General features: G+C 43.1%; 1 long non-coding RNA gene across 1 annotated transcript in view; it reads right to left on the reverse strand.

The window, feature by feature from the left end:
* Window positions 1–13,662, reverse strand: part of LOC107315466 (uncharacterized) — an 89,789-nt gene that overhangs the window by 26,914 nt on the left and 49,213 nt on the right. Inside the window, exon 2 of the long non-coding RNA XR_001555920.3 lies at window positions 10,144–10,415. This is a non-coding gene — a long non-coding RNA (uncharacterized LOC107315466). The remainder of the gene's footprint in view (window positions 1–10,143; window positions 10,416–13,662) is intronic.

The raw sequence follows: 13,662 nt of genomic DNA on the forward strand, positions 1-13,662 counted from the left end.
TCAGATGGGACAACACCATCCGCATCCATATCTGTGCAGCAATAAAAATCGGCAGTGTCAAGCTGGGTGGGTGTGATCCCATAGGAAACAGGTCTGTAATACTCTTCCCCCCCCTCCTTCTCCCCCTGCAAAGGGCAGTGCAGCCCTTCACTGCTTCATCCCTTTGCAACACACAGCCAGTGGATGCTCAACCCCAAGTCTTGCTGATGGCCCATTGGAGAAAAAATACTGCACCAATGGTTCCTGGTGTATACCCATTGCAAAGGGGAAAAAAAAAAAAAAGCTCTGTAATGATTTATTTGGATCAACCGTACTGAGCTGTATTCCTATGAGACCGCAGTTCCTCCTCACAGAGCTCCCAGGGAAGTTGGGATCTATGCCACCCAACCAACAACTAAATGCTACACACACAGATGCATTTTCCCCGCCCTGAAAATGCACGGCCTACCTGCCTGCTACAAGATTTTCAATCAGGGAAGCATAATGTCTCCTGTAATACCCAAGGTGTAAAATTCCACCCCCGTATCACCACCTTCAGTAGTCTGTGTCTTGTCCATCCCTCCAACAGCAGACATGCATGCAATAACAAAGGTTATTTTGAGACCAAAGTGATTAATTACCCCCTCGGAATTTCTTTCAGAGATGGATTTCTCCTGTCATTAACAACAAAATATAGTTTTCTATGCCAGCTGTTTGATGTAGAAGTAAAGCTGTAGTATCGAAGTGTTCTGTTTTCTCAACACCATCTTACACAGTATTATATATGGTGTTAGGTTTTAACCCCAGCACTGCCTGCTTCTGCAGAACAGCGGTCCCTGGGACAAACCTCTGCTAAGAAAGCTTAAATGGGCAGAAAGATATTCAAATAGTTCCATATACTTTCTTAGCATGTCCATGACCAGCATGGATTTCCAGTAAAGTAAATATACTGAGGATATGCTTCCTTCTAACATGGTATCTCCTGGCTTTCCAGGCTGGAAACTAAAATTCTGCTTTTCCTATAGAACATTCCCCCTCTCCTTCAGGCAAAACCCCACCTGTGATGTACAATATGCATTTTTCAGCTTTTGCTTGATTAAATACTCTTACGTCTGCGGGGAAGTGAAGCATCATTCGAAGTAGTTGCTTTTTTGCTTTGTGCCTTGCTACATGCATAAAATGTGTGTTCCTTAATCTGAAGCTCAAGTAGTCAACTGCTTGAAGAAAACGTCACTGACAGTTGTGGGTTTTATGCAAGTGCCAGCATTAAATAGCATTATTTAAATTTGCTTCCGAATACTTGTTTGATAAGTAGGGATATGGATGATTTATTCGCGTCGCCATTTACTAAAGCATGTTAGCTGTGGGGTTGGTTTTTTTTTTTCTCCCTAATTTCTACCCTACTGTCACTCTGTTTTTATATATGTTAGTTTGAAAAGATCTGCCCAATGTAAATAAGAACAATTACGGAATTACAGAGTAGGATTACCTCTGAGGGGGAAAAAAAAAATAAGCATGACTTGTATTCTCAGTGGCTATTCTGTTTGACTTCATCATTAAGAAAAGTATTCAGAGCATCCGAGGGGTGAAGAGTGGAGGAGTGTGTTTTCTTTTCGATATGATAGCAGCATTGAAGTTATTCTTTCCTTTACAATAGATTTTACCTAGCTTTATCTTCATAGGAAGCTGCTTTCAGTTGAAAAGCAGAAGTGAATAGGAGTGTCATGACATAGGATTAACAGTACAACGGGATGGTAAATCAAATGTTTGAGATGAAAAAATGTAGAATGTGACATGCATCAGGAGAATGAAGCGGCAGCGTTTGCGGAGACGAGGGGAAAGATGATATATAATTATGTCTGCAGAGGTTCTTGAGACCTGTACTTTAATTCAACTTCCAGAAACACGCAGCCCGCTTTAACCAGTCAATCTCTGTAATGAATCTAATCACAATGTAAAACATTCCCAGGAACAGTGGGCCTTGCGGAGCGCTAATTACGGATGAAACCAGTCTAAGCCTTTAAAAGAAAAAGAGGGACGTACAGGAGGAAATCCACAGCGTTTGACCAGACCTGCAGTTCCAATTCAGGGTGAGCAATGCACATAAAAGAGATCCAACGAGTGCCAGAATTAAAGAATGAGTAGAATTAAGTCTTATATATTTTGGTGTTAGACGAGTGCTAAAGACCCTCACGGTAACCACAAGTGGTGACCTATTGCTTTGATCAACAGCATCTACCAGAATATATATTTTGCCAACAGATCCTTCTGCTCCCACAGTAATGAATCTCCACCATTTGATCTTGCTGTATGATTTGAATGCATCTACAATTCTGTACTCACAGTTTAAATTCACTGTAGAAAGCAAGTTGCAATACTTTTAACGGGCTCTAATCTCTCTGGTTTCAGTTTGAGACCAAGAGGCATTTCATATCATCAGCAGTGGATTTGTATTGTATGCTCAGAAAATAGAACTGGATTTCCAGGGGGTTTAATTTATCAATATCTGGTCTTTATGGGAAACATTAGTTTGCATAGGAAAAGGGGTTAAAGGAAGGTTTAAATTATGTCTCTAATATTTCCTGAAAACTTTGTACAAAAATATTCTATGCCACAAAAGCCCATTAAATATTCAAACTTTAATATACATTCCTCAGTAACAAATGTACAGTTAGATAACACATAAAGAATTGTGAATGACTAATTATATTTTGCATATTTACAGCAAAGACAATTAGCAAATAGCTTTTATATGCAAAATAAATGAAAAAGTAATTAAGATGCACTAACTAGAGCAGCAATATCAAGTCTGTTGTCTTGTGATTCATTCCTAACAAACATAATAATTATGCATTCATTGTCATATAATTAAAACAGCTCTGTCCTTTAGAAAACTGGTTATTTACTGTATAATAACCTGAAGAGTGGCAGAAGTTCCTCATAATGGTGAGAAGGATAATTAAATATTTCTTCCTGGTGTCTGCTCACTCAGTTGAGTTTATTATCTTAAACTTCTGCAAGAAAACATTTCTTTGGCAGTTCCTCTCCCCAGCTCGCCTCCTCCCCACTGGGAAAGCTGTGCCTCTGCTATTCCTTGCTCCCATGCCAAAACCTGCCTGAGTGCTGCCAAAATGGGTACAGCATTAAATCCCACCCCAAGATAAGGAAGCTCGTGGGTCCCATTTGGGAGGATGGAGATGCTCCAGTTCAAAACATCTCCTCCGTGCTGTGACCTTGTTTGAACTCCTTTGGTGTCACTGCTGGAGTTGGTCACGTATCTTATTTTGTGCATGAAGAATACCCCCTGGCCTGAACGTGCCATGATCTTTGGATGGAGCACAGCAGATCTCTATCCTCCAGCTGTAACCCAGTGCACCTCCGCCTCTCTCCATCTTCTTGCTTTCATTCCCCAGCTCCTATTATAGCTCAGTAAAACATAATAAATCATTTGGTCTCAACTGGAACCATTAACCAATGCACAACAGAACATCCAGTACCATAAGCCATCTCTATAATACCAATATCATCAACCCCTCTTTTTGTCTTAAAATTCCATTTTCCTGTAAACCTCAACTGCAGAACGCACCGGCCTGCAGCACAGGAAAAGCAAAGTAATTGTTTGGCTGAACACAGGGCTGGCCTGGATCAGTAATCGGATTTCAGGGGACTCAATAGGTGAGGAGCAGGGCACAGGGAAACAGTCACCGATGTGTGCTGGGACAGACAGACTCAGCCCTGTCCTCCTCTCGGAGCCTCAGCTCAACACCAGCCCCGTGTGAACCCTCACAGAGAGAGCTGGAGTGGATTTCATTGCCTGCAGCCCCTCAGCCCATTGCTAGGAGTGTTTGGGGTAACCTGAGATTTGCCTTGAAGGGATGAGCAGAGATGCAAAATGAACAGAAAGAAAGAAAGAAAAGCATAACATTGTGCTGTTGGCCTCTGCTGGGACTCTGATCTTTGCACATATTTCTCAGTACTCCAGGGGAAAAAAATAAAGTCTGTACAGGCTTTCTTACTCAATTCATTTACTCAGACATCTCCATCTGCTTGTTTCCTCTTTGGGAAGCAATGGGACTTGGCCTGGCCTGAACAAAGGGATCCCACACTGCACCCCTTGAGTTAGTCATCCTTCAAAGTTCTGGTCCCACATTGGTCCCCATCCCACCCCACTTCTAACTCAGCACAGAATGGAGATGGGCCTTATTCTCCATTAAATCCTACACAGCAGAGATTTCAGTGTGTTTGGGCCACTCTTACATTTCCTTAGGCTAACCTGGTGCTTGAGTACATTCCTCAGCAGCTCTGTCTTTCTCCTTTATCTCCTTTGTACTGATGTTGGACAAACAAGGTTTATTCTCCTTGTGCGCAGCTGATGCCTAGTCTGCTGCTCGAGTCAGAGCAAGGATGGAGGGCAATACCTCTTAGTATGGGAAATATCACTGGGACCCCTTGGAGACCCATTTTCCCTCCTTATCCCTTGAAATACACAGTGCTGCAAACCACCTCTACCATGCATGGTGGAACAGGCACCATTAACGAAACTATAAGGACCATTAGCCACCCTATAGTGAGCAACAGCCATTGTACGAGCTTCCAGAGCCTGCAGGGTGTCAGGACACAGCTCTGTGCAGAGCTGTCAGAAGAGACTTAACCTCACTCTGTCCCTGTTTACCCGAAGTAAGAAGATTGCAAGGCTTAGTTGATGTTTGTGAGTGCCTCAGGGTTATGAGATGATAGGCACTATGTACATGCAAGTGTATTATAATGCATGTCGTAAGTAGAATTAATAAGCTATAGTGTATTAATGTAAAGGTAGCACGCACTCCTGTATGATGGCCTTTCTATCTGCTTCTTTACAGGCATCCAGAAAATGACGGTTCAATTAAAATCGGGTTAAGAAAAAGTAACATAGTCCATCAGTATGGGATAATGAGTCAGTAAATATCATTTATACAAAATGAGTCAGCAGGAAGAACTATGGTAAAAAGAGATGCGAGGGAGAGGATGCTTGGAGAGACGGATGTGACACATGCATTCATTTCAGAAGTTATAATGTTCTTTTTGGAAGTCTGGCTTGGCTTTTGGGCTCTTCTGACCTAAAATACTGGGGAGCCCAGCAGGTGCTGGGCACAGAACCAGAAGGGGGGACCTTTTGCCTCAGGATTTTTGTGAAGGGCAATCTGAGCCCTCAGGAAAGAACCAGAAGGTCCTCTGTTACTTACAGTTGGGGTGTTGGGATTGAATAACAGAAGCTAGGGTTGGGGTAAACATCAGAAGCCTTTTAAGCATGTTTGATCATTGAGGCATCAGCATGTTTTCATAGAATGATATAATAGAATTGTGAGGCTGGAAATGGGCTCCCAAGATCCCCAAGCCCAACCCCAGTCTACCCACACCATGTCCAGTGACCACATCCCTCAATGCCACATCTCCATGGTTTTTGGTGTACCTCCAGGGACTGACTCCACCACTCCCTGGGCAGCTGTGACACTGCATCACTGCATCATCCTAAGAAGAAATGTTTCCAAATACCCAGTCTGACCCTCCCCTGGTGCAACTTGAGGCCATTCCCAGGCCACTGACATTGCCCATATCCTGCATTCAGGAAGGCTGTGATATCCAAGCCTTGCTTGGATAAAAATGTGTGCATGTGGTCAAAGTCCTCCTCTTACTGGAAGCAAGAATCCACACTATTGTTATGATGAGTGTTCGTATTTGCACGAATTATGTGTTTTGCACGTGCAATCCACACACTGATGAGCTCCCCCAAAAGCAGAGGTTAAAATGCTATATCTGCTTCAGCAATGAGCTGTTGCTTGAGCAAAGAGGGCAAAAGCAAAGCAAGGCCAGCTCTGCGTTGTAGCTTTTCCTTTCATCTTGCAGAGAAAGCAGGAAAGGCAAATGGTTCCTTTCACCTCTCCAAGGTGCTGCATCTTGCAGAAGTCACCCTGGATTTGTCCCCCTCCCAGGCATGCAAAGGGCCAGCAGCTGGCTTGGTGTGGGGAAGCCTCAGATGGACAGGGATGGGGAGTGTGTGTGAACAAGAATGAATGTTCTTAGGCGGGGATAAGAGGTAAAGGAATAAAATGATCTCTAGCTCTGCGTAAAAGAAGGAGAGAAAATCAAATTCCAGCAGCTACAAGCTGGCTACGTTATACCATCATAATCCAGAAATGAGCACTGATTCTGAAGAAGTCGCTTCTTCAAACTTTAACGCAACAATTAAGTATTCCATTGTCATGGCTCAATTAAATGGTATGGCCTGAGAAAATTGAGGATTGTAAAGTGAGGATGGAATGTGCTTTGATCCTCTTTCCAGGGTTATTGTTTCATTAATAAATGAACATGTCATTTGTCTCACCAGAGGGAGCTCCTGCCCTCCAGGCTTTTTCCCTTTTTTGTTCAGGTTTTATAAAGATGAATTTCCAGTGCTCTGAAATACCATGGATTAGTAGTTAAGCCTGACAGCACTTCGGGGAGTAGTGGGCTTAAAGTGCCTCACACAGGTCTCCAAAGCACTTGTTTACTAATAGAGGAAATCAGCGACCGTCTGCAGCTGCTGATATCGCATTACCATTTGGAAAGACAGTAGCTGAGATAACAAATCACACAGTTTTAATAATTACTCCTGCATTCCAGTTTTTTGTTTCCTGCATAACTGCAAAGGCTGGATTTCTTCCAAATAAACAGATAAAAACAGTATGGAACTTTTATCTTTTAATGATAATGACAACACATCATGTTTCACTAAAAGTTTCCTGCTGAATTTTTTATGCTTTTTTTTTTTTCCCCTCCTCCCCCCTTCCCTGATTTTCAGAGTTTCAATAAAACGTAATTATACTTTATAATTCCTCTCTTTTAATCTTCACTTCAAAAACTATTCACAGTTAGCAAGTTTGCGAGGCACGGGGAGGCAGAGCGGCCCCTTCCTCACATCGGGCTGCTCACGAATTCTGTCTTGGGGTAAACCTGTCACCAAACGGTGCAACCCGAGCTGCTTTGTATTCAGATTAATAGCTCGCCTCATTTGAATGCGAAATAGCCCCATTTATGCGGTTATTAATATAAATAAAGAAATGTAACAAAACCGTTTGGCAGCAAAAGGACATTTTGAGTGAGGATGTGTCTTTTCTGTTCTTATTTCTTTCTTTTTTTCTTCTTTTTTTTACATCCTGAATGGAATAGACTTTGGTGTCAGGATGCTTTCATATCAATGGCAAGGCACTAAAAGCAATGCCTGTAAGAACCAAATGGTGAACGTGTACTCTGGGAGTCAGAAAGTTCTCGTTACCCCAAAACCTAATCAGATTTCAGGGGTTTTAGTGTGAGTAAGTCTTCACATCTTGTCCTCTGCTATGTTGAGAGAAATGCCAGCAGTTTCATTAAGAACTCCCGTTCCTAAATAATTCCATGGATTTCTTTAGAAGAGCAGAGAAGAGGAGGAGGGGAGGAATGCCGCAATTGCACCTTCCTCTCCCAACCCAAAATATCCAGACTTGAAGGTAAGGTAAACTTTTCTCACAGCTTTTAGTTTGCTTACCACCAGCCCATGTTCCACTGGGTGATTAAAGAAAGCTTTTTTAAAGCATTACTTCAGAATGATCTTAATTGGTGCAAGGTTGAGCCCTTTCTAGGAGGGGAGGGAAAAGGTTGAATAGCCTTTTCAAGTCACATGAAAGTTTCTAGGATGAATGTACGATAATTAGATTAATAAGTAGCTTAATTTATCACAGCTAAGGATTTCAACAGCCACACATTAGAGCAAGGGGGAAAAAAAAAAAAGATTAGTGTGATTCCAGTTTGTAAAAAAAAAAAGGAAAAAAATTGTACTGAAACTTGATTAACCTTAAATACAAAGTGCCTTTCTTTTTGTGTGTAAATTCAGTGGTTTAAGGGGGAAAAAAACAGTGAAATAATCAGGAAAGTCCTGTTCTGTTCCTTTCTGTGTGCTGGCTAATGAGAGATATCAGGGCTGTGCAAAAACAGCTTTTCCCTGCGAGGTTATTCTTCCCAGAATGTGGATTTAAATGGAATCTGCAGCCCCTGTGCCTGTTGAAGAGCCTGAAAATCCACGTGAGGTGTGAAACAACAGGGCTGAAAACACCCCCAACAGCAGCCTTTTACATTTGAAAATGAAAGAAATGGAAGCAGCAAGAAAATAGGTGAAATAATATATATTCTATTGGAACACAAACTTCTGTTCACTTTGGTGCTGGCAATGCAAGGCGAGAGCAAGGAGCCCAAAGGTGTGCAAAACAGCTGTAGCCAAACCTGATGCCAAGTGTGCAATTACCAATGCTAATTAGCCCCGCAATATTCACCCGTGCTGTGTCCAAAGTGTGCCGTCATCATTTATGGGTGCTCACATCAAGTGTCATTAATCCATCTCCGGAATGCCTCTGCCTTGTCCAGCGAGGTTCCCCATGCTTTATAGGAAGTCAGTGTTGGGCCCAAAGGATGGGGTTCAGCTCTACCTGCCCTTAGCTCCAATTTGAAACAGGCCCATAAGGGGAAGGGTCGTTCCTCCCCTAGGAAACAGCAAAACAAACGACTCCAAGCCTAAAATAATAAGGCTGCGATGGAATGAGAAATGGGGATAGTTGCTTTTAATTTTATCTCATACTTAAAAGGCACCCATGAGTGCTAATGAAAGGGAGGGAGTGGTGGGTGCAATTAGGGCACAGATAACACGCCTTGCACACGCCGCAGAGTCTGAGAGGTTAGCACCAGCACGGGGAGATCATCCCAATCAAAGTGGCTGAGGGCACTTGTGCATCGGGCTGTTTGATAAGATTGATAAGTGTAACCAGTAGCTTAGGAGAATCGATTTCCACCACCGGAGATCTCCCCGGATGCTCTCATCCTTTCTTCTGTTTATATGAAAGTGAAGCTTTAAAGATGCTTTATCGTCTAGTGGCGAATATGACACAGAGTTAAAAACGGAATCTTTTTTTAATCTCAGAGTGGAAAATTTAAGCGGGGCAGTGGTTTGCTTTAATTATGTATATTGAACAAATTTGAAGAGATGAGAAGAAACTTGTTTTTCAGCCCACTGAACCCAAGTGCTTGCCTGTAATCTAAAATGGGTATCTAATTATTGTTTAACATTATTTATTTAGGAGGAGTTACGACCTCTAATTTGCCTTTAAATGATTAATTTAGTGTTTAAATAAAGCTCCTTTTATTTAATAATGTTTTCTTTAACCAATCTTCACTAATGTCAATAAACTCTTTGTTTAACCTTCTTAAAGGAAACATTTTCTCAGCTCTGAGACAATTACAAATTGCCAAAACCCATATGGAAAAATGAGCTAAGTAATTATCTAATATTACTGCAGTGTGCTTAAGAAGAGAATATTCCACCCCAGTAATGCAAAGCAGGGGGGAAGAAACAAGTTTTCCTAACCATTAGGCTCCCTCACCCACAGGGAGGGGTCTTGGTAGCACCCTCCTGTATATTGATGCCCATGGCCACAAGGGATGAGCTCACACACAGGGCAAGGGAGCACCAATCACTACCCTGAATCTCAGCTCCAGGCCTTTAGCTCTTTCCTTAAAAGGTGCATATAATGGCATGTGTATGTTACCTTATAGTACATACTGGCCAAAAGACTTCAAAATGAGCACCTGCTGTGTGTTGAGCACCATTTCTACATGATAAAAGTGGTATTTGTGACAAGCTATGTGCATGTTCTCTTGATCTTGTTTAGATCCTCTGTGCCTTGCTCTGCAGTATGATGTGTCACCAGAGCTGGGAAGATAATGAGAAACAATAGGTTGCACTAACAGAGACTAAACAATGTCCAGGAGACCAGAAAGTGGGAAAGTAATGGACAAGAAGGAGAGACAGGGCTTCAAGGAATTAGCAAGATTACAGAGGATGGCAAAGGGTAAAAGGAAGGAAGAAAATCCAGGATGTAAGGTTCACAGATTTGTGCCAGTCTGGTTGTGGAGATCTCCGTTGATGGAGACTGCACAATCCCTCATGGTCCAGTAGTCAACCAGCCTCAAGGCAAATAACACTCTTCCTGTACTGGGAATGGGATGTCCTGGATGGAATGACTTCTCAGTCTTAGACTATTCCTTGGAAATTCAGACTGAGCCCACACAAAAGCAGAGCCCAGCTGATGCCATCAACGTAACTAGGAATCCCTTAGCACTCACCTGAAAGCAAACCTCCATGTAAGTGATGAGACTGGGGCCAACCCATTAAGAAGAAGGATCTGGGGAGCCCCAAGCTCCCTTCCAAAGCCAGAAGAGTTGTATGAGCTGCTACATTAGCATCATCTTGGAGCTGGGCCAGCACATCAGGGATGAAGAGGAGTTGAGTCCTGCCATTAGCTCTGGCCTTGGTGTTCCACATGGGGTTCCTCTTCCAACGAATGCAGGTGCACACCAGTCCAGATATTCAAAGAGGGACCAGCCTCCCACAGACCCTATGGGAAAGATGAACAAAAGGATAGTGAGCAACTACATGTCTTAAAATCTTCAGTTCACAAGCCACCATGAGCTGTTCGCCCTGCACATGATAGGAAGCAAAGCATAATCTCAGCTGGGTTACAGGTGAACCGGCAGATGTTGTTGCCCTCAGGCAGCTTGAAGAGATACCATCACTTTCTGAACACAGTGTGTTAAAGATGAACCTTTAAAATAGCTGATGACCTTCGGCCTGCTAACTCCATGTGTGCCCAGCTGCTCGTTAGGGGTCAAAAAATGCCTGGTTAAAAGCTCCTGATCCACCTTCCATGCAGCATGGCCAAGTCCCTTGAGACTTGCTTGGCAGCCCAACTGCATATAGAGCTGAATCATAGTACATGTTCCTCCACTGGAGTCCTCTCAGTGTTAGGATGTGGCATGGCCTTCCCCAATGGAAGTGGGAATAATATTCCCAGGAAACACCTAAAAATCTCTGCTGTGACATATAGGAAAGCAAGTTCTCTGCATCAGCCAATGCAGAGTCCTCAAACAGGGATGGGATGCAGCCAAACTTGTATTATTATCATTTAATAAACAAGTTATTGTGCCTTTTTTCCCTTTAATCCACAACAGGAAATGGGTAGATATGGCACCGAGGGATATGGTTAGTGGACACGGTGGGGATAGCTTGATGGCTGGGCTAGATGGAAAAGATCTTAGTGGTCTTTTCCAAAGTTAATGATTTTATGATTCTATGAAAGGATAAATGAAAGGGCTTTTTGCACCCATCATCTCTTTAGACAGGACTTGCACAGAGCTCTCAGCTGCTGAAAAGTCTCACTAACCTAAACTAAGTGAAAACTTAAGAATCAAATGGAGATGTAAACTGCTAGTTAGAAAAGAACTTAGCTTTCACACTTCTGTTAGCTTTTCATCAACCCTGCAAAATTCCCACTGCCTGCGTGGACAGGAATGGGTAATACTGTTTGATGAATGAATAAAATATCAGGTAGGAGGCACTTTGTTTACCTGGACCTTCATTATCTCCATCCCCAGCCTCCTGAGGTTGTATGTATGCTGTATGTCTGGGCTGGTGTGCTTTTCTGTTCTGGGTATTCGTTGTTTGGCTTGTATTAGCAGCTACTACCATGGAGCCCTGGAGGTAGCTCAAAGTTGAAGTTGTTTCCCCCTTCATCTTACATCATTATTTAAAGTGACAATACTATGGATTTTGTTCTGGGGCTACAAATTCATCTAGATTACGTACCCCACTGTAAATCAATGCAGTGAAATACAGAATTGGTAGCTTTTCTGAGAGAGACAAAACAACTAAAAAGAATAGGCAGTTCTAGCAATGGGAGAGGACAAGTTGGTAGAATATTAGGAAAATAGGAGTGGTGCTGCAGTGGCACAGCTGCCCAAGGACTGGTGGGGCACCATACCTGAAGGTGTTGAAGAACCATACAGATGTGGCACTGAGGGATGTGGGCAGTGGGCATGGCTGATATGGGCTGGGGTTGTGCTTGGGGATCATGGAGGTCTCTTCCAATCTACATGGTTCTATGAGTCTGTGATTCTGCAAGTATTTTTACACCTCACTGTAACAACCCTCAAAGCCAGAGAAACATATTCCTCCGCGATTCTGTTTTTGTTTTGCTCTCTTGTTTATTTTCATCTTAACATTAATTGTCCCATAAAGTCTGCTTGGTTTTATCAATTAGCTTTTGCGGTGAGAAAATATTTTAGCTCCTAATACAGCGTAATGATTTTTTTCCCTATTTGCTGAGGGGGTTATTAATAAATGTCCCCACTGGGGTTAGAACTCTGGTGCACTGGTGTTTGCTTTAGGGGAAATGAGGGATTGGAGGAAAATCCTAACCAAACGGAGCCGTAATTAGAGGGAAAGCAGCTGCAATTAGAACTATATGTTCGCCTACACCCATGGCACGCGGGGACAGACCTCCCCTTGACTCAGGCAGGGATGGCAGCAGCAGCTCTGCCATGGCAGAAAGGGGAAAGCTGTGGGTTTCCCTTCATTTCCAGATGTTGCACCATGCATTCAGCATATTTTCCAAGGAAAAGCCTTTCATGGAAGATTTCTTCTCAGCAGAGAAGCCAACTGCAGACTCCTCCGGGTTGGGATTTCACCCTGATCTTTCACTCCTTGCTATTTATTTAGCCTGAATCGCTGCCACCATCCCTGCTGGACTCTCTGGTCAGCTGCCAGCAGAGAAGGTCCTTCAAACACTGCATCCTAGTGCACATCAGACACCCTCACTGCTACCTGCAGAGTCTTCTCCTGTGGCTAGAGGTTCTCCAGGGCTGGATGGCAAAGCCTGGCAAACCTAGACCTCTTTCCTGCTGCCACAATGGGCTTTGTTCACCAAGGAGAGGACCAGACACCATCCCTGCAGCTTTCCTTCCTGCTACAAATCTGAATTCATCATTGCAGGGAAATGAGGCAGCTAATAGGCTGTCCTAGCAATATCAGATCCAGCCACAAGACACAAGTTTCTGGAAAGATGAATTTTCCAGCCTTGCAGCCTGATGGGAATTCAGGCTGAGTTAAAACATTAGTGTTTGACTTTATCAATTAGCCGAACAACATTAAACACTTTCATACAGCAAGGACACATATGGAATAATAAAAAAAAGCGCAACAGATGTGCAGTGCTGCTTAATATGGCTTTTAGCTTAATTCATCTCATTGCAGAAAGCTGTAATTCTCATGGTTTCTGAACACCAGCGACTGATGTAACATGTTGTCCTTTCCTCTTTTTTTTTTGGCTATAAAAAAAACCCAAACCAAAACAATTACTATTATAGCGCTATTAGCTTTAAGGATTTACAGCTTTGCTTCTTTCATTGCAGAGATCAGAAGTAATATAATTTGTTCTGGGAGAACCTGACCGTGTCCTTACAAGCCTCTGCAGGGCACCTCGTATTGGTATTCCCTGTAGGTGCCCCCATACAGCCCTGTGTAGGAAACAGGTTAGGAGCTGGTTGGTTCTGTAACTAACCAGACCCATGTTTGAGTGCAATGTCCAGCCCACCACATCCAGAGAAAGCAGATAGAAAGCAGAAGCACGGTGCAAAGGCTCATCACAGAATCATAGAATGGTTGGGTTGGAAGGGACCTTAAAGGTCATCCAGTCCCAACCCCTGCCAAAGTCTGGGTGCCTCCAACCAGGTCAGGACCCCTTCCAGCCTGGCTGTGGGCACCTCCAGGGATGGAAACATCCATACCTTCTTTGGCAACCTGCTCCA

Source organism: Coturnix japonica, chromosome 5, assembly GCF_054131305.1.
Source record: "Coturnix japonica strain WE chromosome 5, WE-NBRP24, whole genome shotgun sequence".
NCBI lineage: Eukaryota > Metazoa > Chordata > Aves > Galliformes > Phasianidae > Coturnix > Coturnix japonica.